A 27,071-nucleotide genomic window follows, 5' to 3' on the forward strand; every position below is an offset into this window, starting at 1 on the left:
GTTTTGTTGTGGGGATAATAATGACATACTTTGTAAACCGCTCTGAGTGGGTGTTAAGTCATCCTGAAGGGTGGTATATAAATTAAATGTTGTTGTTGTTGTTGTTGTTCCATCAACTTGTTGTGGAGTGCTCGTTTAGGACTGGATTGATTTTTGGCATTGTCATCGTGCCAAGTAATATACCTTCATTCCACAACCTCTTCAGAAGGTTGCTCTATTTACATGAAGAAGAGTCTTAAAGTCCATTATGAATGACCCACAAAAATCAATTCAACCTTCAGGTTTTATTTCTTCTTAGAAAAAGAAACAGACAACAAAAAATGGAAGCTTTAAAATTCAGCATGTTCAATTAATTACTGCCTTGTGAATTAGAGGCTATTAAGATTGCAATCTTTACATTGATTTGAATCATACTAGCCTAAAAGGTTTCTTGGCAACAGGCTAATATTTTTAAAATGGCCAAGGGGATGGAAAACAACGATGACTTCCAGGGATGTTCCAGACTCATAGGCATAGTGTGTGGGGGGCGGGGCCAGGGGGGCAGACACTCCAGGTGCAAAATTTTGGAGGGGCGCCTGGTCCACCCTCCCCCCAGGAGCACCCGTTGCCACTGCCGCCTGCCCGCTCCTTCACCAGCACTGCCGGGTGTCCCGACAGGCGAGGAAGGCGATGGGGAAGTGAGCAGGGAAATGGGCTGCCTTGCTACTCGCCTTCCTGCCTCTTTGCCGGCACTGCCTGGTTCCCCAGCAAAGCAGTGGGGAGGCGAGCAGGGAAGCAGGCTGCCTCCGCACTTACCTTCCCACCCCTTCACTGGTGCTGCCAGGCGCCTCAACAAGCGGGGAAGCGGGAAGGCAAACGGGAAAGTGGGCAGCCTTGCCACTTGCCTTCCCGCCCGTTCGCTGACACTGCCAGATGCCCCGGTGGCAGAGAAGGTGGTGGGGAGGCAAGTGGGAAGGCCCATGTGAGGGGAGGTGCCTGTGCGATGATGTCCCTGAAGTGACATCATCACGCAGGGCTGGAGTGTGTGTGCGCACAGAGGAGGAGGAAAACCGCCTCCTGCCCCAGGCAGCTGTAGACCACCACGCTAAGCCACTGTCCAGACCATCTAGATCTTTGGCAGAAATAGCATTTCTAGGTTCAGGAAGTTCAAAGGCGGCCTTTTAACTTTAGCAAAGACATGAACTAGGAGGGGTATGATAGATGACCCTCCCTATGCTGAAGCTGGGTGGATGTGGAGGTCCTTCTCAGTGGTGGCACCTATATTATGTAGCTCCCTCTAAAGGGAGGCCTGCCTAGTGCCAAGTAACTGCTATTCAAGCAACTGCCTCTGAATATGGATGTTCCATTTATCTGTCATTGCTCATAACCATTAATAGAGCTATCCTTGATGCATGTGTCTAAAACCCTTCAAAAGCTAACAGAACTAGTTTTTAAAAAAAAAGCTAACAGAACTAGTGTTCACCGGTACATCCTGTGGCAGTGAATTCCACCGGTGAATTACGCTTTGAGTGAAGAAGGACTTCCTTTTGTCTGTCCTAAATGTATTGACCGTCCACTACATTCCATGGTCCCACTTTCTCCAGTCCCACTTTCTCCAGACCACACATAATTTTACAAACACTTAGCAAGAACAGCTAAATTTCAGCTGAAACAAGAGAAAATACAAAAGCAGAAAAACGCAGCTCTGGTTTCTTCTGAAATTGTGACAGTCTTTCATGACATCTTTACAGCCATAGAGGCTAGAACAGCGGTACTACATCTGTGCTTTGTGGAGAGCCACATTTACGATTACCACTAAAAGAGCCACATTTCCTTCCATCCTTGGAATGATGCCCGCACCTTTTCCATTCCTCCTGTGACAGCTGTTTCAAGGTGGGAACCACCTACCAACTACAGTTCCTGCCAGTCAAATACCTTGCCCACTTTTCAGGTGCCACATTGGGTACAGTTCTCAGAAGACCCACGAGTGGCATGTGACCGAGCCTCTGAGTGCTTGAAACTTAAAGGGAAAGGTAGTCCCCTGTGCAAGCACTAAGTCATTACTGACCCGTGGGAGACAACACATCACAACATTTTCTTGGCAGACTTTTTGTTACAGGGTGGTTTGCCAGTGCCTTCCCCAGTCATCTACACTTTACTCACAGAAACTGGGAGCTCATTTTACCGACCTCGGAAGGATGGAAGGCTGAGTCAACCTCGAGCTGGCTACTTGAACCCAGCTTCCGCCAGGATCAAACTCAGGTTGTGAGCAGAGCTTGGGCTGCAGTACTGCAGCTTACCACTCTGCGCCACGGAGCTCTTGCTTGAAACTTGGGGGATTTTAAATGAAAACTCAGAAAATTGAATTTTGCACCCAAATCTACTTTTTGTGTCTTTTCTTCTCTTTTCTTCATTTGTAGTCCTGGATATATTTAAATGTGATGGCTGGGAATGTATTTCACTGCAAGCTGCGTTTTTGACCTCTTCTTTTGAAATGTTTTGGCAGTAGAATGCCAGCAGGGTATCAAATCAGCAATTACTGATTGCAATGATTTATTTATTTATTTTGCGTTTTCAAAAGCCTTTTACAATTGTCATGGTATTTTTTATAACGAAGAAAGATATATATTTATATTGCATATTATTTGCTGTGATTCTTTAAGATCTGGGGGGGGTCTTCAAAAGTCTGCTTAAAACTAGGAATGATACCAACTCTCACATCTCTACATTCAAAGAAAATTTGGGAGCATGAATAATTTCTAGAAAAATTTTATGCTGTGATCCGTGATGCCTGCAAACAGGCAGATAATCAGCCCCAGCGTTGATCAGATGAATTGCAGCTCAACCTAGGGGACATCTAATTTGTTACCATTTTTGTTTTTTAACGTGCAGGACTGATGGCTGGATGAAGTGAGGAACTCTATCTAGAGCTCTGATTTGCACCCATTTCCAGCAAGAAATACATATATGGATGCATGCTTCCATATGCACATAGCCACAACCTGGATTGGGCATCAATATTCAGAGTTCAGAGAAGGGACGTGTGCCAATGGAAGGGAAAATCTGCCCATGGAGTAGTGCTTTTAAAATAAAGGCTCTTTATTCCTCTTTATCCAATTCCTCCAGCAATCCATTGCTTTTTATCTTTCTAGTTATTTGGAACCTGTTTCAAATCAAATTCCATTTTGATCGAAAGAGAAATTTGAAGAGAGGAGGGGCAGGAAGGGAGGTCCTATAACATTTTAGAATTCCACTCTGCAGATGCTCAGAGGCAGGCAATGTCTTCCCAAATCTTCCTATTCTATTGCTAGAGCACCACTTTGTGGTGTGTAATATAAAAAAACGAACAAACCTGCAAGCGCTGAAGTTACAAAAGAGCACATAGATCACTGTCCTGTAGTTTAACCATGAAAAGAAATTAAAGAGAAATTCTTCTTTTGAAAGGGAAAGGGAGAATAAGAGAAATCAGTGAATTTTGGAAAAAGGAATTCTGGAGCTACTTACACTAGTGTAGAAACAAGCTTTTTTCAAAATGGAAAAGTAGCTTATTTCTTTAGCCTGGACGCCAGCCGTGGGACTTGAGTTTTGTTGTACAAAAATTCAGATGTGTGTGTATGTGTGTGCATGCGCACGCGTGTGTGTTCTCTTCTGTTTTTTTGTGTTGCCAAATGTTGTTATAATGAGGCTGTATGTTTCACTCATTTTTCAATTCTGATTAATTTTTGTTTCTGCTAAAGGATGTTGTAAAGGTCAGGATTTTAAAGGCCATCTAAAAAGAGGTTGCACACTGTGTAGTTTGACCACACCAGTCTCTACCCCGATCTTCTACAAACAGATTGAACCACAGTGGCCTTTTAGATGCAGTTCTTATATATAAGACATCAGGAGGGAAGGATAAAAAAGCAACCATTTTTATTCACTACCAGAGGTAGGAGAAATAAGAAGGTTCAATAATGAGACATAAAACTTTTTACAGATAACACACAGATTTTGCTGGGCACATTAATTTATAATACATCCGATGTTAACCCTAGAGCACACAGAATAGTTAACAGCCAAGCTTTTATTCTTGAGGTAAATATTGGCGTTCTATCACTTTCAGGACTCTCACAGCATACCTGTGAGCTCCTCTACAAAACTACAAAATTCATTGGCCAGTTTCCCTCAGAAAATGGGCCCTGAGGCAACTACAGTCTTTTCCTCAAGCTTTCACTTGCGCTTTCCCACAAGAGTCAGATTATGAGGCTTACAGTGCAATCCTAAGTAGAGTTAAGCCAGTCTGAGCCCATTGAAATCAGTGGGCTTAGACTGGAGTAACTCTGCTTAGGATTGCACTGCACATCTCCTGAAACACATCCTTTCCTAACTAACACACTGGAAACACAAAACTTGTCTCCACACATTCATTGGTTCAGCCTGCTTACATACAAAATGGACTCTGAGACAGCATCTCTCTCTCTCTCTCTCTCTCTCTCTCTCTCTCTCTCTCTCTCTCTCTTTCTCTCTCTCTCTCTGTGGGTTCAAACCCTACCTGGCATGAGCGAATCGCTTGCCTCGTGCCTACCAAACCTTATTATAGGCAGAAGCCAAAATGTTTCTCTTTATTCTGGTTTTTAATTGTAGTGTACAATCTTTTCCAACTGTTTTTATAGTCCACTTCCAGCCCTCAGGTTGTTTTAACAATACTAATATAGGGAGGGAGGTTGCTTAACATTGATAATTTTCTGGGGTTTTATGATGTTATTTTTGTTTTTGCTTCGTAAGCTGCCAAAATTGGTTTCTGGTGAGGCAAATGCAGTTGAAGAGACTGTTGCAATTGGAGAGACAGTTATTCTCTAATAACAATAACATTCGATTTATATACCGCCCTTCAGGACAACTTAACGCCCACTCAGAGCGGTTTACAAAGTATGTCATTATTATCCCCACAACAACAATCACCCTGTGAGGTGGGTGGGGCTGAGAGAGCTCCGAGAGAGCTGTGACTGACCCAAGGTCCACTAGCTGGCTTCAAGTGGAAGAGTGAGGAATCAAACCCAGTTCTCCAGACTAGAATCCCACGCTCTTAACCACTACACCAAACTGGCTCTACTGGTATCTTGTTCAAAGGTTTTGGGGGAGGCTAATCAGTTCCATTGAAAAAGTAACAAGTTATTAAATTCATACATGCCCAAATACAGCATTGCTGGGGCATAGAGAAGACCCCCTGTATTCCAAAGAATATTCCAAAAAATTTCATGCTTTTAGTTGCAAAAATGAAAAGGGATAAATCTTGGAAAATCCAACTTATATCTGCCATCTATGCTTGGAACAACACGGGAAATTTTCGTCACTGACAAAGTAACTGCTCAAAGTAAAGCTGCACAAAGTCCCTATACAAGAAAAAAAGTGGATTTCTGATTTTTCATTCCTGGACCGTTCCTGTTGGCTGTTCCTGTGGGCAACAGAGGATAGGCCTTGAAACAATGGGTTAAACTACAGGACGGAAGGTGCCGGCTGGATATTAAGAAAATCCACATTAAGGCCGTTTCCACACACGTTGAATAATCCACTTTCAATACGCTTTAGTTATCCTTTAGAAGTGGATTTTTTGTTCCACACATGGAAAATCAGTTACAAATGTTCACTAAAGCGTATTGAAAGTGGATTATTCAACGTGTGTGGAAACGGCCTAAGAGTAATTCAGCAGTGGAATCTGCTGCCTGGGGGTGTGGTGGGTTCCCCCTCATTGGCAATCTTCAAGGAGCAGCTGAACAAATCTTTGTCGGGGATGCTTTAGGCTGTTCCTGCATTGGGCAGGGGGTTGAACTAGATGGTCTGTAAGGCCTCTTCTAACTCTATGATTCTATGATTCTATAACTCAAATAAGAAATTTCATGCATTTCTGAGGGAAGGGATCTTCTAATCTTCAAACAAGTTACATAAGATAATGTGTTCTGTGACATAAATAAAATGTGTGCGGAGAGTGCTGTCAAGTCATAGGGAACTTACACAACTCCTGGTGGGTTTTTCTGGCAAGAGCCTAACAGAGGTGGTTTGCCATTGCTTGCCTCTACTTCCCAGGTTTTCATTGGAGGTCACCCTCAATTACTAACCCAAGCCGATCCTGCTTAACTTCTGAGATCCGAGAAGATTGAGCTTGCCTGGGCTATCCAGGTCAAGGTGATATAAATTGGAGTTCCTGATACATTTTACTGACTTGCTGGATTTTATTTATTAAAATATTTATACCTTGCCTTTCCACATGTCTCATGTGGCTTACACATTCAAATTTAAAACATACAATAAAACAAAAACCAAACTCGACTATTGCCTTTTAAAAATGCCTACATCCTATTAAAAGCCTGAGCTAATAAAACAAGCTTACAGTTAGTTCCTCCTAAAGACAAATAGAGATGATGACTCACCTCTTCAGGGAACATGTTTGATAGGGTGGGAGCTGTGATGGAAAAACCATGGGCTCTGGCTGATGCCAGCAAGCTACCCTAAGCAAGGGAACAGCTACTGGGTGGTAGCTCAAGGATTACAGTTGGCACATGGTGAAATATGGGAAGAGATGGCCCATTAGCTATGTGGGTCTCAGGCTATGAAGGGCTTTAAAGGTCATAGGTAGCCCCTTTAATTGTCCTTGGAAACAAACCAGCAGCCAGTTCTGCATCTCTCACTGTGGCTGATTCCGCACACATTGGATAATGCACTTTCAATGCACTTAATCAATTGTTTGAGGTGGATTTTTTGTTCCGCACCCAAAAATTCTGTTCCAAATGATCTATAAAGAGGATTGGAAGTGCATTATCCAACGTGTGTGGAATCACTCTATATTGTAACAATCTGTATTTCCGTTGAGGTAATACGTCTTTTACGTATTGAAAAATGTTACAGAACTGCAGACCCGTGGATAAACAGACAATGTTGTATTATCTAAGAGTTACCTGGACCACCTGGAGAAACCATCTTCCAAGCACGTTTGGCTAGGCGGTTTTAGCATGTAGAGGGATAGTACAACATATGGTTTCTTCAAGACATTTGCATTAGGCAAAACTACAGGTCCACTCTTTAGTGCATACATGATTTCACCTCTCAGAGTGCACTCATTATTTCTGGACATAGAGACCATACGTTATTGCGAGCTTTTTCCTTAATGACACCATTAGTATGCAGTTACCCGGAGACCTCCTTTGTTTTCTGGTGTGATAGTTTCTCTTTGTCAAGTGCAAGCCCATCAAAATTAAGGAGCAACATTTATTCATGTGATTTATTTATCAGATCTGTAATACATGCAATCAGAACAACTCAGAATAGGTATCCATCTTTTAACAATGTATGTGAAGTTTGAAGTCCAGAATGAGGGCTAAGCTGAAACTCTTCACCTTTAAATTTTTATGCAGTTTTATCCTGCTTTTTTTTTCTTTTTACAAATTTCCCATTTTTTTGTTTTAATGGCATTTTTTCATCATTTTTTACATCACATGCCATGTTTGTTTCATTTCTGCACAGCGAAGGCAAAGAAAATATTAATGGCAGAATTTCTATAAAATTTGTTAATACACTCAGAGGAAAGGAGAAACAAGAAATCTGAATTTTCAGATCAAATCAGTTGTCCCAAAATTTTATATATTCACTTTCTAAAATATAGCCATTGATTCCTGTCTCTCTTTCTACACACACCTTTTTAAAAAAGGGTTTCTTGTTGTACAGAAATCAATGCACCCGTTTATTACTTCTTCCTGCCAATAGCAAGTCATATGATTAAATTTCATATAATGTTTAAGTTGGGTTTTGTCAGTATGAGGGGCAGTTCCAAGGGAATTCTTGTTGGAAGGAGGAACGTGTAGCAGCCCTGGAAGCGACCGTTCCCTGCCTTTATATAAGAATCCCCCAAACATGCCAGGAAGTGGTTGAAAAACCAGACTGGGCATATTACTTCCAATTCTGATTGGTTGCCGGTAGGAAAAGAGAAGACCTTGAGTAATGTATAGAAGACTAAGTGTCGGAATCTGAGAGATGAGTATGCCCTGAAGAATAACTCACTCTGCAGTCTACATAAAGTTTCATTTAGCTGATGTTAATAAGGACAGACCTTTCACCTTTTCAGTAATTGGCTTAAAATAGGGAGTAGACGAAGCAAGTGGCCTCTTCCTGGAGTATAATTAATCTATGTCGCAATCCATGAGATGGGCCTTGGGTATTCTATGATGGACGTCCAGGAAGACCATATTATAATAATAGTAATCCATTGAAGAACTCAATTTCACCCCAGAGATGAAACCTCATATTAACAAAAGTATATTGACGACTGTAAAATGCAGTAATAAAATGTCTTCTTTCCTTTCTCCCCAAATGTGAACTGCGTGGGAGCGATATGCCTGCAAACTTTAGAGGGATTAATGATAATCAGACATATTGAATGTAAATAGAGAAATCACAAATAGCAGAAATAAAAGCATAAACAATTTTATGCTCCTTCAGCCAACGTCTCCCAAACAACTGATACCAAAGGATCACATGACACAATTCAAGAGATCCATGAATAGCTCTCCTATAATGAATTTAGACCTGAAAATTGCTCATGGGGAGAAGATGTCACTATTGCCAGGGAGTCGAGATGGGCACGAACCTGGAAAATTCTGAACCGTGCGGTTTGTGGTTTGTCGCGTTTCACGAACCACGAACTTTCGCAAACTTGCCCCGGTTTGCAAACTGGTTCATTTGGTTTGTGAAAAGGTCACTTCTGGGTCAGCAGAAGGTCTGCAGAAAGCCCACACACCCCCATTGCCTAGGAAACTGATTGATCAGTGCAGGCTGTCTGCAGTGATGAACCGAAATACAAACCAAACGAACCGAGCTAAAATTCATCACAGTTCATGAGAAATGAGCTCCCATGAACTACTGGTTTGCAAACCATGAACCAGCCCAGTAGTAAGGAGGAGAAATAGAGATAGCTGCTGGCTATCTAACTACATAATAGAGAGAGTGCTCAGAGAGGAGAGAGGAGGAGGAGGATATTGCTCTATTTAGCCCAATTGGAGACAAGACAAGGAAGTGACACTTAACAAAGAAGAGAGGTGCTGTCCTTACTTTCCTATCTAACTGATCTCTGCTGCCCTCTGTATGAAAGGGTCTTCTTTTCTTCTTCCTTCTTGTATACCAGACATTGCTATTTCCAGGGGGATATACAGAAAAGATGTCACAGCACTGGAGACACTCTAGAAATTCCTCAAATCTTACAGTAAAAACCATTGGCATTCTAGCTGTATCTGAAAAAGTGAGATGTGGCTCATGAAAGCTCCTACCCTACCACAAATTTTGTTAGTCTGATAGGTGCTACTGGACACTTGCTCTTTTCTACTGCGGTAAAAACCATAGAGATTTGGGGAATTCCTAGATCATCCAGATGCCATGACAGCGTTTTCCATCCCCAATTTTTCTCCTGCGGCTCCATTAAGGAAGGGTGGGAGCCAGAGCACAGGGGCTGGAGCAGGCAACTTAATGACCTTACCTTTGAAGCCTGCAGTTTCCCAAGAGAGAATAGACAGGAGCCAAAGAAATGTGGCTTCTAGACACATGCCAGCTAGTCATTTTTCCAGCGGCCCCTTGCACTTTATTTCAAGCATGGTTACATTCTCCCCAGGGGGTATCACACATATTGCATATGAGTTGAAACCTCCACAGCCTGCCAAGCACATGTACCTAAATGCACATTTTAAAAAGATCTCTGTTTAGGAATTTGCCTTACAATATACATGTGCATCTGTATTAATTTGAAGCATTCCTCTCCACTTGCAACCTTGAATTCTAATAATGTTTGACAAGCCATGTGCTTCTTTTGTGTCACCATGTGCTTTGTGCTCTTTTCATAAAGATTTACTTGGTGGTGCAATTATTGCTTTTAAGTCTTAGCAAAAGCCTTTCAAAAAGGCTACTCTATTGCCAAAGCCATAGATTTTCGGCATTTCTGAGACATAACTACATCACCTGTTAATCTATCACTGAAACGGAGTGTGCTTTGCTCTCTTACTTCATTTCTCAGGAGAAAGCACATCCATTTACAACAGGAGGGAGGAAATCAGGCTTGAGATCTTAAGCACCTCTCCAATATAAATCTAGGAGGAAATCTTATTTTGAATTGTCTTGGGGTCATTTTAATTGTGGGAACTCATTCTGTAGCAAGACAGCCCTGCAGAGTATGTCCCTTTTATTAGATTGGTGGCTGTATTCTAGCTGAGCAAGCACAGCTAGGAAAGCATTTGAGGCCACCTAATCAATCACCTAATTCCATATTGTTTCACCCAAAGATGCAAAGGCAAGGTCTACCACCTCTGTTTAGTGGGCAGGACACAATGCTCCCAACCATGGCACCGCCTCAGTTTCAGTGAGTCACATGCATGTGGTTGCCTTACACCATTGGTCAGCAGGATCAGTAATGTCTACTGCAGTTGGCAGTGGCTCTCCAGAGATTAGGGTGGAAATGTGTGTGTGTTATGTGCCGTCAAGTCGTCTCCAATCTATGGTGACCTTATGAATGAAATACCTCCAAAACTTTCTATCTCTAACAGATCTACTCAGATCCTGAAAACTGGAGGACGTGGCTTCTTTTATTGAGTCAAGCCATCTCATTTTAGGCTCTTTTCCTGCTGCCTTCCACTTTTCCTAGCATTATTGACTTTTCCAGAGAATCTTGTCTCCTCATGATGTGACCAAAGTACAATAGCTTTAGTCTTGTCATTTTAGCTTTTAAGGAGAATTCCGGCTTGATTTGATCTCGTACCCACTTATGAGTCTTTTCGGCTGTCCGTGGTATCCGCAAAACTCTCTTCCAGCACCACATTTCAAATGAATCAATTTTTTTCCTGTCAGCTTTCTTTACCATACAACTTTTACATCCATACATGGCAAGGGGGAATACCATAGTTTGGATTATCTTGATCTTGGTCCCCAGAGGGACATCTTTATCTTTAAGGATCTTCTCTAACTCCCTCATAGCTACTCTTCCAAGTCTCAATCTTCTTCTGATTTCTTCATTGCAGTCTCCCTGTTGGTTGATGATTAAGACAAGGGTGGAAATACACATTGCAAATTCCCTGGGGATGCTCAAGTGAACCTCATTTCTTGTGTTCCCCTTCCCACTTCCCATGTACTCGCTCGCACAGTCATACTTCCATTTGCTCCACGTGAGTACATTCTTGCGTTCAATATCAGTTCCTCCTTGACTACTAAAAAGTATCCCATTTATTGTGAGGCACCAGTGTTTTCCATTTTTCCCTTCTGATAACAATGTAGTTTGAAATTGATGCAAACTGTCGCATTACATTTCTATAAAGAAATAGCTCTAGTTGTACCTTTCCTTGCTACCCCTGTAGATAATCTTTTTTTTAAAAAAAAAATTATTAAAATTGATTTTAACTTCTTATAAACCACAATAACATTAAAGATAAACAACAATAATATTAAAGTTAACAATAAAACCAGCTGTTGCAAGGTACAGTATTGACATTCCTATGTTATATGTCTGTTGAGTCAATAACTCAGTTAGGTTATCTGCATGGATTCTTTCGATATTACATGAGATTGAAAGCTTTATTTTGTTGTTGATTGTTCAGGAGGATAAGATGTATCATGATGAATTAAATGATTGAATAAGTTGTTTGTGCATGTCATTTGTTGTTCTGCAAGGTCCAACTAAGGAGGTATAGAGTGTTCATAGATAAATTTTCATAACATTATGGTTTGGTACACTGGATTTTTTGGTTGTATGTCATTCTTGGCTATATGTTCAATGAAAGGGAGCCATTTTTCTGTAAAATCAACTGTTCTGGGGTATATTTCATCTTGAAGGAGGCCATTTATAGGTAATCTTTGACAAGGCTATTTTGAACTGCCAAAATCCCAGTTTCCCCCACTTTCCTCATTCATTCACTGAAATGCAGACCTTGACACTTCCTCACACCGTAAAGAAATGCAAATTGGCAAGTCAAAGGAGCCTACAGTACTTGTTCTCACAGCAAAAACAGAGCTGAATTGGCATTCTGCTCTCCAGACTCACTTGAAGATTCAATCACATAAAGGGAGCTCCCGTGAAAGTGGCATTCATGTGCACTGAGCAAAAACAGCCTGCCTGTGAATTGAGGACCACACATAAAATCCTACACTTGAGCATTCCAGATACTTAGTAACATGTATTTCCACTCATAGGTAGAGGTCTTTCACCTCCTACCTGGTCCATTTAACTGGAGATGCTGGGGGTTGAACCTAGGAACTTCTGTATGTAAACTAATGGCTCTTCCACTGAACCACAGCCTCTCCCCTATGCAACTATATGTTGGATAATAAACACGATGATTAAAAGGAAGCTCCATTTTCAGAGGCATCTACATGCCAGTTGCTAGGGAGAAACAACAAAGAGGATTTGTGGCTGTGCCTCCACTGGTTGCATTCTGGGATAGCTAGTGGGAACAAGATATTGGACTTAGATGACCGGTTTGATCCAGCAGGGATGCTCTTAAATTCTTCCAAAAAATTCATATGTGTGTGTGTGAAGTGCTGTCAAGAAGCAGGCAATTTATGGCAACTCCATAGGGCTTCTGAGGAAAGAGGCAAACAAGAGGCGGTTTGCCACTGCCTGTCTCTGTGTAGCAACCCTGGACTTCCCTGGTGGTCCCCCATCCGAGTACTAACCAGGGCTGAACCTACTTAGCTTCATAGATCTGATGAAATCAGGCGATATAGGTATACAATACATGCCTGTCCAAGTCTGCCTTGAGAAAGTTTACAGCTGTAAATAGCTCATCATTGACTCTAGCTAATGCTCTCTGATTTAAAATCAGGTCCACACAGCCCGATTTGCTTTCCCCCACCTCTTCTCTGATAAAATTAACACGGAATGGCTTTCCAGGGTCTAGGCTATAACTGTAATGACAAAATTGACTTGTTATGACTTTGAGCCATTCGAGAGGGTAAACAATTTGGCAATCATTTCGCAGAAAGCTGGTTATTACTTCTTATGTATTAGAAGGACGCATTTCAAGGTGATGCACATCCTTCTGCATTGTTCTCCCTGACACTAGAAGTCCGATGGTGTTGTGTACGTTTCACAACCACCTAAAGCAGGACTGCTACCTTTCAGTTAGGGGTGTGCAATCTGAGATTCTTGATCTGGCTAAATAGCCAGATTTATGCCGAATCTGCTATGCTGAATCTATGCTGAATTATGCTGTGCTGAATCACATTGGAGAATCCTGGATGGGATCCAATAATATAGACTCTGATCGGCAGGAAAGAGGTGGAGAAGCAGCCGTGACCGAGAGTGCAATAGGTGGCGTGAAGTGGAGGCAAGCTCTGTGCTACAGCAGGAGAGTGGCATGCGACTGGCGGGCAGGAGAGCTGCCAGGCAGGAGGAGAGTGGCACAAGGCTGGCAGAGGATAGGAGACAGCAGGAAGAGTGGGTTCTCATTCTGCCCCTCCGCTCCTACCCAAGCTCCAAAAGAGCCCTTAAACCCATCGCTCACCACCTTTTAAACTCCATGGCTCTCGTGAGCCTCCCTCTGCTCTTCAATTTGAGAGGATTACCTGGTTTGACATTGGGATTCTCTAGTCTGACATTGGTTCCCATGCTTCCCCTTGATCCTGTTGGGCTTTGTTGGTTCAGCTTGCATTGGGAGTTGGATTTGCATTTAGGACTGGTTTTTTGCCTTCGCTTAAGGTTTCCCCTTGACTGGAAAGCCTTGGAAATGTTTTCCCCTAGGAAAGAGTGAAGAGTGGCTGAAGGCAGCTTGTTCAAGGACCCATAGAACTGGACCCTAGGTTCAATCTTCCTAAAACTTGATGCATCTTTAGTGGACAGGAAGTAGTAATTTCCCTGAAAATTTGGTAGAGTTGCCTTGGAAAATGACACACTCACACCAGCCTTCTGGAATAATGGCCAGATAAATTCAGGATTGTCTAACCAGATTAGTGAATCTGACCCAGATTTCAGGGATACTGATTTTTTTTTGTATCCCTGAAACCTGGATCCAGATCACCTTTGTGTGTGTGTGTGTGTGTGCACACCTCTTCTTCCAACTGTTTAATTAACAGCATGATCAATTAATCAGTTGATTAATCAGTTGATTAATCGGTTGATTAATCGGTTGATTAATCAGTTGATTAATCGGTTGATTAATCAGTTGGAAAGGGTCAATTTTTACTGGTGTACCTCTAGATTAATGGGTAATCCAGTCCTCATGTATTATAGTCCGCAATAGTTGAGTCCAATAGCACCTTAAAGACCAAAAATATTTTTAGGGTATAAGCCTTCCAGAGTCAAGCTCCCTTCAAATGGTCATGGTCATATTCTTGAACAGGATTCTGTTAAAGAAAGTAAAATATTAAAGATGAGTTATAAATATTCTAAACCAATAAACACCATATTTTGTAATCCTGAAATAACAACAAGATGCTTGACAATATAATCATCAACATCAGAGCCACAAACTTATCACAAGTTGGGCACAGCTCGGTTGTAAACACAGTCTTCCAATAAACACATTTCTCAATGTTCTCTCTAAGGCTATGGGATACATTTGGCTGTAAATGGGCTTTTGATCCTGTCTCAGGTAGTGCTGTGTGGCAAGACTTAACCCATTACTAGTCCCTCTAATTAATGCGTAATTCCTTGGGACAGGATATGGTTACATGTCCCATTTCATGCTGATTGCTATACATATATCCATTTTCATGCCAATTGCTATACATACTCTTCTCCAAGGTACCTGCATGCTACCTGTCATGTATGCCTACCTACATACCTGCCATTAATGTGTTTTGCATTTTGTGCTGATCATAACTGTTTGCTAAGGTTGTATTCTGTATACTGTATTAATCATCTGAGAATGTGTAAACTGCTAACCTGAAATGTACTGAGCCAGTGGGGGTTGTCTGTTACCTGTTGAAGGCATTTACTTTCACTTCTACAGTAAGTGTCCTTGGATGCAAGCTGCTGTCAGCCAGCAATGTATCTTTTCTCAGAGACTGAGATGATTTCATTCTGTACTACGTCTAGCCTAAACTAATCAGTTCCCATGTACCTCTTTGGGGTGTTCGCGCCAGAATGTTAACGGACCCAAAGGGTGGGAAGTTTCCCTATAACTAACTCAACCTTTTTTGAATAGTCACTTCTGCCAATGCATTCGTATAGATCCCTTGGACTGTATAGATCTCTAATAAAAGTTACTTCAACCAATGCACCTGAGTGCTTGCTGTGAGGGACTTGGGGATTTACCTGCCAAGAACTGACACTACCACTGTCAGGTGGGGTGAATAGCGGCACCCCCAAGACCATTTCACATCAAGAAAATTGTACAGGAGGAAAGGACAAGCCACCTTCCCTATGTGCCATATTTCAAGTTAAAATCAGACATCACACATGAGATAACTGATTTTTTAAAAAAAATACTGATAATCACGGTACTCCCATCTTCTCATCTGGATTGGCCCTTCCACCGTGCCAGTTAACAGGCTCGCTCGATTCGGTTGACTCTAAGCATCTCTACCAAACCAGGTGTCATTCCCTGGCAGTTAGGTCTCTCAAGCCCTCCACAGTTAACAAGCAGGTGTTCCAGTTGAAGTAGCTTTATTGAGATCCATACAGTTCAGGATGTTCACACAAAGGTGGTAACTGGCAGAAGTGACAATTCAAACAAAGGCTTTACTAATTATAGGGAAACTTCCCGCCCTTCGGGGCCCGTTGACATTGTGGTGCGAAGCCCCAAAGAAGTTACATGGGAACAGATTAGTTTAGACTACATGAATTACAAAGGAAAATATCCCTGTCTCTGGGAAAAGATACAATGTGTGCTGCTAGCAGCTTGCCTTCAAGGACATTTGCTGGAAGAAGTGAAAGTACATATTTGCAATAGATAATGGAGAGGCCCCACTGGCTCTCCTGCAATTAATATCAGCAGTTAAGATGATCTACACAGAATACAGCATATAACTCTGGCAAACAGCAATGACAAAATGCAGAATACAATCATGGCAGGTATGCTGGCATCCATGACACTCAAACAAAACAAGAAAGTCTTCACTAGACAGCACTGGACAGCAGTTGGAGAGATGGGGGAATGGAGTGCATCGTTGGCTCTCTGGCCATACAAGAGCTTCTAGCCACTTCTTGGTAAAAAAACACAGAAATATCTCCCATTGTATCCAACCCAATGGGTCAAGGAAAACCATGTGTAGAGTCACATCATGCAAAGCAGTCCCCTCTTCTGCAAGAGGAAACAGGGTGGGGAGAGTCACTTGCCCACATCGGGTTTCACACCACAGATGAGGGGCAGGGGTTAGACTAGATGGTCTGTAAAGCAGGCAGTATTCTGTAAGGAGAACCCAGGACTGGGGGATTCAACGGCGTGACGTTTTTGCAATCCAGAAAACTTCACACAGCACAGCAAAACTGCGACGGACTGCAGTGGACATCTCTGCCTGGCACAGACTCTCAGAGAGTTGAATCTCTGTTTCTTTAAGCACTAAATAGTCTCTGAAGGCGGAAAAGCAGGTTAATCAAAATAGCACAAGCAGGTGTAAGTACAGACCTTTTCTATAAAAGAAAATTAAGTAGAACTAGTAATTATAACCGGCGAACAACCTTTCAGTGTAGTCAATAAGAAAGTCAATTTGCTTATAATAATGAGGTACTCTGTCATGAACAATCTGTTCATACTTTGTTCCCAAGAGCTTCCAGCGAGGGGGGAAAAAAATCCCAGCCCTGGATGACATTTGATGCGTTCTGTCACGTTATCAACCGAACATCAGTTGGAGAGTTATAAAATGGTGCTGAAAGGTGATATGGGGAGAGATTATAACATAGGGTGGGGAGAGCAGGATTCCCATTCCTAGAGCAGAGCAGAGTGCTGCAGAATGAAGGTGCACTTATTTCAGTAGCTCTGCTCTAGAGTAAGTGGCCTTGCTCCTACACCTTGAACAAGGCCTGGCTTTATTTTTAAGGCAATTGCACAAAAGCTCCGGAGTGCCTATCAATAGCTTAGCCGTAACAATGAAATGCAACTGCCCTATTCAGAAGTTGTGTATCTTTACGGACCAGATGCTTCAGGTAGACAACAGGAGATGATTTTCCTCCTTTAAAAAACAAAACTGTTTATTTATTTATTTAATCAACAGGATGGGACTTTCAATAAACATTGCAAACATTGTCCTGATGCGTGGTACATAAATCGAATGTTGTTGTTGTTGTTGTTGTTATAAATATCTGGAAATGATCAGAAATCTGGAAACGGAGCTGAAGCAAAGCAGAAGTATTACCATGACATGCTGTGTGTGTAAACTGCTGTCAAGCCACAATTTATGGCAACTCCAGCAAGGGGCTTTCAAGGCAAGTGAGAAGCAGAGGTGGTTTGCCAGTGCCTTTCTCTGCAGAGTTTTCCTTGGTGGTCTCTCATCCAAGTGGATCCAGAACAGTTAGCCGTGTAGTTGCAAAATAGTAAAAATTCCAGTAGCACCTTTAAGACTAACCAACTTTATTGCAGCATAAGCTTTCGAGAACCACAGCTCTCTTTGTCAGATGCATGCATGCATCTGATGAAGAGAGCTGTGGTTCTCGAAAGCTTATGCTGCAATAAAGTTGGTTAGTCTTAAAAGTGCTACTGGACTCTTTACTATTTCCCATCCAAGTAGTGACCCTGCTTAACTTCTGAGATCTGACGAGACTGGGCAGTAGCATACTGCCTTCCCACCCATCGTGACATGTTAAAGATGCAAAAATTATCTAGAAAGATCCTACTTACAGCTACAGGCAGGATGGCCCCTAAACCTTTACCCAATTAGCTTCTAAACAATTCTGCACAGTACAACCCTATTGCCTCTGTAGAAAAGCCCTGTTGAATAATTCCGCTTTGCACCCTTTGGGGAAAGCTGGGAGAATGGGAGCCTTCTTGACTTCATCACGCAGTCCTTGCTCTACTTGTGGTTGGCCCCCCTCGGCAGCTGAAGGCCAGACTAGATGGACCATCAATCTGATCCAACATTTCATGGGTATTCAGAGGCCACAGGGTGAAAACAAAACCACATATTATGGCCCCAGGACATTGTTTGTGTTCTTCAGGAATGTTAAATAGAGAGTACGACCATGTACATTGTAAATTCTGTTTGGTTCTTTTTCTTGTTGTTCAGGAAGTCCATATTCTTACCATGTATTTTAAAATATATTTTCCCCCATTTACAGTGGTTTCTTTTTACAATGTGCATTTGAATGACAGGGTGCCTGCTTTTCATGTAAAACGTAATAACAATTCATTTTATGCCCTCTTCAGTAACAGATGATGTGTGATGCACCCTTTTAAGCTGCTATTGTTCTTATCCAATTATTCTTAGACTTCAAACCACCAAGACATCTCTGCAGTTACTTTGGTCTTGCCTAAGTTCCTACTTTAAAACTATATTTTGGCAGCAGTCCTAAGAACACTTTCATAGCCAGAATTGATCCCTTTGTCTTTGAGTCTTGAGTCTCTCTACATGAGACGCCTTAGCACGTGCTCATCAAGTGTAGGGAGACACAATGTTTGTCGGGAAGAGTAGTTTAAAAAGAGTTGGCAGAGATCGCTCCTCAGAGGGTTTGTTAATTTCAACTCCCCAAAAGCTCTGTCAATTTCACCTTTCTAGTCTAAAGCTGTGTGGGATGGCAATCAGAGAGCTGTGAGGAATGGAAATGGGCTGGAGCTCCTTCCAGAGCTGGGCTTGGACCTGGAGAGGTTATAATGGGCTGAAATTTCCCTTCTGGCATTTCACAGCCCATTCACTCAGCTCCAGTGTATAGCAAAGCTTTTGCCCGGCCATCAGCTCTGTCTTTTTAAACTAACCTCCCCAGCTAACATTGCATCCCCCAACACGTGTTCTTCATGTGTTAGATGTCCTGTGTGAAGAGATTCCAATGGCCAACCAATATAACAAAGGAATGCTCAGCCACTCACAGTACCACAGGTAGAAAAAGCAATTTTTAAAGCAGTAGCCCTTAACAATGGTTAGATTTATTTTTTTTTTCTATTGAATTTTAATAAAGTCATCATGAAAATGACATCATTTTCATCCTGACAAAAGAAATCTGGACTCTTGAATCATACTAGAGTAGGTGTCATGGCCCAGCCTGGGCACAGTGAGAGTGAGGACTCCTCCGGAAGAGAGCAGTCTTGTGTAGACAGCCATGACTCCTCGGGAGAAGAGGAGCTCCGTGTGGCCAGCCCTACCCCTGACTCAGCAGAAGCCAGGGATCAGGAACCACAGCTGCTGGTTAATCAGAGTTCACAGCCAGCAGCTGAGACAGAGACACAGGCAGTCTCCAGCTCCAATACCACTGGGGAAGCCCAGCCAGGCGCTTCCACCCCCCCAGGTCCGCCCACACCTAAAGAGTGCTTTTTGGGTTCTGGAGACACACCTGGTGTTGTATTCGTGCTCTGATTTTGGACTGGACTGGGCTTTTGGATTCTGAACTCAACCCTGGCTTTGAACTAGTGCGCTTACTGTGGACTGGACTTGGACTACTCTGCTTGGGCTAGCCCAGCCCATGACAGTAGTCACGGCATTCAGTTACAAACAACTCTAATGCTAAATTAATAGGGTTATTATAGCACATCTCAAGCATTCAGAGGACATCATATATTTTTGTAACAGTCTGCTCAAGTGTCCCGTTAAGCAAGGCAGGATTGTTTCAGATAGGAGGGCTGAAACTGAAAGGTCCAAGGCCTTGTCCAAGGCTACCTAAGTGAGCTCATGTTGTTTCTTGTTTGAAGCATGTTTAGCCCAGCCTTCTCTCCAAAACTTTTCAAAGCAGCACCAAACTGTACTGATCATCAAGCCAGCTTAGTGTAGTGGTTAAAAGTGGCAGGTCTCTAATCTGGAGAGCCGGGTTTGATTCCCTACTCCTCCACTTGAAGCCAGCTCTGAGAGAATCACAGCTCTCGCAGGGCTCTCTCAGCCCCACCCACCTCACAGGGTAATTGTCATGAGGATAATAATAACACACTTCGTAAACCGCTCTGACTGGGCATTAAATTGTCCTGAAAGATGGTATATAAATCAAATATTATTAGTATTAGTATTATACATTATAATAATACTAAAAATATATAATATATTATATATTAATATAAATGTAATGTATAATATAATATGTAATGTATAATATGTACATTACAGAGACCCATGGCACAGAGTGGTAAGCTGTAGTACTGCAGTCCAAGCTCTGCTCATGACCCGAGTTCGGTCCTGGCGGAAGCACATTTTCCTGCCATTTTCTTCTGATGGAACTTGATCGGGTCACTAGTACCATGGTCAAAAGTTATGTCACTATTTCAACAACTTTTCCCAGTAAAACATTTTTTCATAGAGGTTAGTCTTGCAACAATATAGACATCCTTGACATCCTTGGTGGTCTCCTGTCCAAAAGCTAACCAGGGACAGCCCTACTTAGCTTCCAGTATCTGACAAGATGAGGCTAGCCATAGGTAAAATCCAGTTTAGTCGAATTCCTCAGATATAAAGATACACTAGAGTGGTAAGCTACAGTACTGCAGCCCAAGCTCTGTCCATGACCTGAGTTCGATCCTGGTGGAAGCTGGGTTCAGGTAGCCGGCTCAAACTTGGCTCAGCCTTCCATCCTTCCGAGGTTGGTAAAATGAGTACCCAGTTTCCTGGGGGTAAAGTGTAGACGGCTGGGGAAGGCAATGGCAATCCACCCCATAACAAATGTCTGCCAAGAAAACGTTGTGACGCAACGTCCCCCCATGGGTCAGTAATGACTCGGGGCTTGCAAGGGGGACTGCTTTTACCTTTTTATTATACATTTAAAGAGACATCCTGCCACAACAAAAGTGGGAAAAACTCTCACTTTGATTTTTGACATTTCCAACCACTTTTTAATTTTCTACCTTATTTACAAACCTACCTATTTCTGCTTTGCATTTAATTATTTTACACACACCCCTTTCTCCCCAGTGGGAACCTAAAGCAGCTGACATCATTCTCCTCTCCTCATTTTTATCCTCACAACAACCTGGGGAGGTAGGTCAGATGGAGAGCATATGACTGTCCCAAGATCACCCAGCAACTTATTTCTATTTATTTATATTTAATTTATATTCCACCCTCCCCCCATCAGCAGGCTCAGGGCGGTTCACAACCAAGTTTAAAAAACATATTTCATCATATATACAATTTAAAATCATAAAACATCCTAATACATAGATTAAAATACATGTAAACATATTCACATCCCGATCTGATCCAAGCCACACAGTCACGCCCGACCCTCGGCTGCTCCGTAGATCAACCCCCTGCAGGCCTTTCTGTCCTATAGCGCATCGAGGGAGATCCGCAGAGTCCCGCAGTGAAGTTTTTACAGGGTAGTTCACCATTGCTTTCCCCAACCCAACACACTCAGCCGTATGACAGCCACGGATGGTAAATCATACGTTGCCACCCCCTTGGCACTTGGAGCCGGTGTGGGATAAGGGGGAAACATATTCACATACACATATATATGTGTGTGTGTGTGTGTGTGTGTGTGTGTGTATGTATGTATGTAAACACAGAGGCACATAATCCATAATCTTTGCCAATTTACCATGGCAATTTACCTTATATATATGCATGTATGTATATAAACACAGCGACACATAATCCATAATCTTTGCCAATTTACCATGTCAAAGCAGGGATTTGAACATGGGTCACCCAGACCCCTAATCTGGCACTCTAACTACTACACAATATGTTTTATCAGTGTTATTTTAAACTGTACGGGGCCATAGATCATTAATAAGCCTTTTAAAACCATTTAGCCTAATGACCAAATTTAATAAGAAATTTCCCCCTATGTTCCCCAGCACTTCTGCAAGGTCAGAGACTGTCTTAGTTTTAGTGCCCCGTCTATGGAACTCCCTGGTCAAGAATGCCCACTGGCATTTTCCCCCATCCTTGACAGATTACTGAAGAACATGATCTTCTAAAGGCCTTGGGATCTTCCGGTCTCAAATGAAATCAGCGGGAGTTTTGATTTTTGATCTTCCTGACAAGTCCTTTCATCTGTCTATTTGATCAGACCGGGCTGTTTGGCATCTACAAGGAGCCAAACTTTTTTCCCCTTTTCTGCTGCCACTTCTCCTTTGGGGGACTAATAACCCCAAGAGACGTATTGAAAATGAAACCACCAAATGAAATTGACGAAGGCTTTCTTAGCGGCTGAAAACCTCAGGTCAATATCATTTTCTATCCACAAGGAGAGCTCTCAGTAGATTAGATTGGATGGGAGAACAGCTGGGAGACTAGCAACATGAAACGAAATTGACCAAGGTTTCCTTAGCCGTAGCACGGTTGGGAAATTGAGAACAGAAAAACACTGGGAGAGAGAAAAGGCTCATGGTTGTGGAGAGCAAGGGAAGAGGATGTGGAGCAACGCCACCAGCTGAAGAATGAGGCCAACTGCACATGCACAGAAGTGGTACACATACAACCTAATTTAGCTGCTTTTAAATGAGAACAACCTTTAGATGACCCTGGGTGCATGTAGACCAGGTCTGTTTTTACTCTGCTTACTGGCCACAGAACATCACGCCAAGCTACTGGAACAACAGCATCTTCCTGGCACGATTTCACATGAGAAACTGGAAAATGGCCCAGTTTGGCCTCCTAGAGAGATGGAACTTGAAGTAGGCCTCTCCCATTGATCTTAGATTCAGGATTCTCTTCGACACAGAAAGGAGCCAGGCCATTTGAAGGTTTCTAGACCAAGGTACATCTTTAAATTGGGTCTAGAAACTCATACGAACTTAATGTGCATGTACATAAAATGATCTCAAGTAACATGCAACTTATGGTGGCCCCAGCAAGGGGGCTTTCAAGGCAAGTGAGAAGCAGAGGTGGTTTTGCCATTGGCTTCCTCTGCACAGCCTTCCTTGCTGGTTGCCCATCCAAGTATTGACTCTGCTTAGCTTCCAAGATCTGATGAGATCAGGTGATACCATGCCACCTTCTCTCCCCAGGAATCAAATACGATTTCTTTAATATTAGTGTGATATTGTCTCAAGGAAGGCAGTCCAATCTCATCAGATATCAGAAGCAAGGTCAGTACTGGGAATTGGGGGCTACAAGGCAGACAGCAGAGGAAGGCAGTGGCCAACCACTTCTGCTTCTCATCTGCCTTGAAAGCCCCTTGCTGAGGTCCCCATAAGTTGATAGCACACATATGCATAATCCTGTCTCACTAGGTAACCCCTAAATGGATTGCAGTCTGCTTTGTGTTGGCTGAAGTGAGGGGTCATTTCATAGAAAAAGAGCTGCAGGAACTCATTAGCATAACTCATTAGCATAACTCATTCGCATATGTCACACCCCTTGACATCACCAAAAGTGTGTCATTGGCATAACTGATTTGCATATGCCACACCCCCTGACATCACCTATCCTGGCTGTTTTGGACCCAATCCTGGCCATTCAGGGCCGAAATTGGGCCCAAAATGGCAAAAAGGGGCTGAAAATGGCTGAAAAGGGGCCCAAAATGGTCAGAATTGGGCCGCTGCTGAGCGGGGAGAGCGATCCACCACCCATAAGAGGCCCAATCCTGGGCCTTTTTATGACCAATCCTGGCTGTTTTAGGCCCAATCCTGGCCATTTTGGGCCCAATCCATGCCAAAATGGGCCCAAAATGGCAAAAAATCAGGTGGGCGGGGCCACTTGACATGTGACCTCTTTGGAGAACTACTGGAACTATGTTCCTGCATGTTCCCCCTCAAAATGAGCCCTGGCTGAAGCTCAATATCAATTAAATTCATCATAAACAGTATCCTGATAAAGTTGATGGGATTTGAGGACTGCATCCAAATCGGTCTTCCTTTTCAGTTGCTTGTGTGAACTGATGACAGATTAAGGGGGGGCATCCCAGCTGCTATTGCAAACGGGCTGTCAGAAGCATTGAAACAAGGTCATTTAATCAGACTGCCCGCCTCATGTTCATCAGGACATTGCATTTGACTGCTCTGATTTTTAATTGATGCTCCAGCATCTTCTTCCCGCAAAAGCCGCTGTGTCCTTCCGGAGCACCAGCCCCAAAGAAAGACAATCCATGCAAAGAGCATCTCTCAGCACATGATCACACCGATACCAATCTATAAAAGTCCAACATTTGGAGCAGGTATCAAGATAGCATGCAATAAACATGTTCATGTTTTATAGATGCTGCAAGGAGTTGTCAGAAAGTCAATCACAGCTACTTTTAGCATTTCAGACCTGCTAAATATTCAAGTCTCACGTTGAGCTGAAAGGAACGCACCGGCGCGCGCGCGCACACAGCCTCACAAATGTTTTAAATCTTCTGCATTTCATTAACAGCTTATGCTGGCTTGCTGTGCCAGTTAGAAATCAGGACTGGAGCAACGCTGAGCTGTTTGAAATGCCTGTCATTTTGAAAAGGAATACACACCCTCAGTCAGAAAAAGCCACTGCAGTGATAGTAAAGCCAGGGATTCTTGAAGAGGGAGACAGATTTCCTTGGGGCTCTTGCATTACAAATGACAATTTATTTTGAAACATATGCATGCAGAAACGTCCACAATGATGCACCCACACAGAATAGATTGGCTCCTACATGTCTTGCACTTCCAGTAGAGGAGGAAGAGTGATTTTGGTTTTTTCCACCTACCTGTTCGGGACCTCTGCATTACCCCCTCCAGAGACAGCTTTTTGTGGGATGCAGGAGGCTATAGCCTGGAGAGGAGATGACCGAGAGGTGATATAACCATTTTCAAGTACTTGAAGGGATGTCATGTAGAGGATGGTGCAGAGTTGTTTTCTGCTGCCCCAAAAAGTCGGACCAGAACCAACAGGTTAAAATTAAATCAAAAGAGTTTTCAGCTAAACTTTAGGAAGAACTTCCAGACAGTTAGAGCGGTCCCTCAGTGGAACAGGCTTCCTTAGGAGATAGTGGGCTCTCCTTCTTTGGATGTGTTTAAGCAGAGGCTAGATAGTCATCTGACAGCAATGCTGATTCTGTGACCCTAGGGAGCTCATGAGAGGGAAGGCAGGAAGGGTTACATTAATGCTTAGTTCTCATGGCCCCTTCTCATATGCCAAGGGTAGTGCCAATTGCCACTTTGGGGTCAGGAAGCAATTTTCCCCAGGTCAGTTTGGCTAGGGATCCTGATGGTGTTTTGCCATCTTCTGGGGCATGGAGCAGGGGTAACTGGGGGTATGGGGGGTAGTTATGAATTTCCTGCATGGTGCAGGGGGTTGAACTAGATTACCCTGGAAGTACCTTCCAGTTCTGTGATTCTATGAGTCTATAGCAGGACAGAGAGGCAGGAAAGTTCCATTCCACAAGCAGAGTTCTGTTGGTAAATCAAGGGGTCTAAACTTTAATTACTAACATTACCTGTTAATATGACAATTGGTGCTTGATGCAGAGGAACACAAACAAAATATCACCCAGGGTTTTCAACCAGATGATAACAGAGTATACCCTTTAGTCCTGAAGTGCTGAGCTTTATGGAAACCTATCAAGGGTTTCCTAATGTGAAGTGCAGTAATGGCAAAATAGCTTCCCTGAAAGACCAGCAGTCAACTTATATTGCTCTTCCCTGTGAAATATGTACCTTCAATGAAATGCTTGGATGCATTTCACAGTGTGCAATACCAGCAGAAGTTGGGGGCACATGGGAAATTGGGAATGGTGGAAATAAACATGGTGGGGATTTGCCTTTCATACCACATACTCCAGGAGAGGTTGGACAGGCCAATTTCCCTACTTCTCTCCTTTAACAGACTCTCAGGGCCAAGCTACAAGTGACAAATGACACTTGAACGGCAAGTGGATTGAGTGGAGGGCAAGTGAACAGGGAGAAATACACTTGCCGTTCAAGTGTCATTCGTCACTTGTAGCTTGGCCCTCAGAGCCTCGCTACAAGTGACATCTTACACGCGAATGGCACTTGATCATTTTCGCAAGTCTTTCTGGGAATTGAAGTCCCTCTCCCCCACCCCTTTTCCTTCTGTTCCTTCCCCTCTCTGTTAGAATGCCTGCCTGAAGAGACGGAGAAAGCCTACGATAGCAGCTTTTGCAAATCATCTTGCTGGGGGGGTGGGGGATAATCTGGAGAAAGCTGACATGTTGGTGAAGTCCTAGTGTCCTTTCAGTGATCTTTGGAGGCGGGCAGCTGCGACTTTGCTAATCGTCTTGCTGGGGGGGAGATGCTCTGGAGAAAGCTGAGAAAGTCGCAGCTGTCCACCCCCAAAGATCATTGAGAGCAGGCTTGTGACTGGAGGAGCGATTTGCAAAAGCAGGCTTTCTCCGTCTCTTCAGGCAGCCATTCTAACAGAGAGGGGAAGGAACAGAAGGAAAAGGGGTGGGGGAGAGGGACTTCAATTCCCAGAAAGACTTGCGAAAATGATCAAGTGCCGTTCGCGTGTAAGATGTCACTTGTAGCGAGGCTCTGAGTTGCTCTCAATATTCTGAAGGTAATGAGCATCCTCAACTTTCTTCATCGGACTGTTTTGCCCAGTTAAAATGTTGGACTAGGAACATGGAGGTGTTGGTTCAAATCTCTGCTCTGTAGGGTTTGCTAATTCTGGCTTGGGAAGTTCCTGGAGATATGGAGGAGAGCCAGTTTGGTGTAGTGGTTAAGAGCAGCAGGACTGTAATCTTGGGAGCCAGGTTTGATTGCTACATTATCAACTACCTTTACTACTTATAGGCCATTCCCCCATACACACTTAGGACCAGTTTGGTGTAGTGGTTAAGAGCGGCAGGACTCTAATCTGGAGAGCTGGGTATGATTCCTCACTCCTCCGCTTGAAGCCAGCTGGGTGACCTAGGATCAGTCACAGCTCTTCCAAGCCCTCTCAGATCCACCCACCTCACAGGGTGATTGTTGTGGGGATAATAATAACACATTTTGTAAACACCTCTAAGTGGGTGTTAAGTTGTCCTGAAGAGCAGTATAGAAATGGAATGTTGTTCTTGTTGGGAAGGGCTAACATTGCCTTAGCAACCCCCTGAGAACAATGAGGAGATGGAGACTTTGAAAAACGGGACCACACAATGCCATAAGGTCACTTCC

This window comes from Eublepharis macularius, chromosome 9 (genome assembly GCF_028583425.1).
Source record: "Eublepharis macularius isolate TG4126 chromosome 9, MPM_Emac_v1.0, whole genome shotgun sequence".
NCBI classification, from domain to species: domain Eukaryota; kingdom Metazoa; phylum Chordata; class Lepidosauria; order Squamata; family Eublepharidae; genus Eublepharis; species Eublepharis macularius.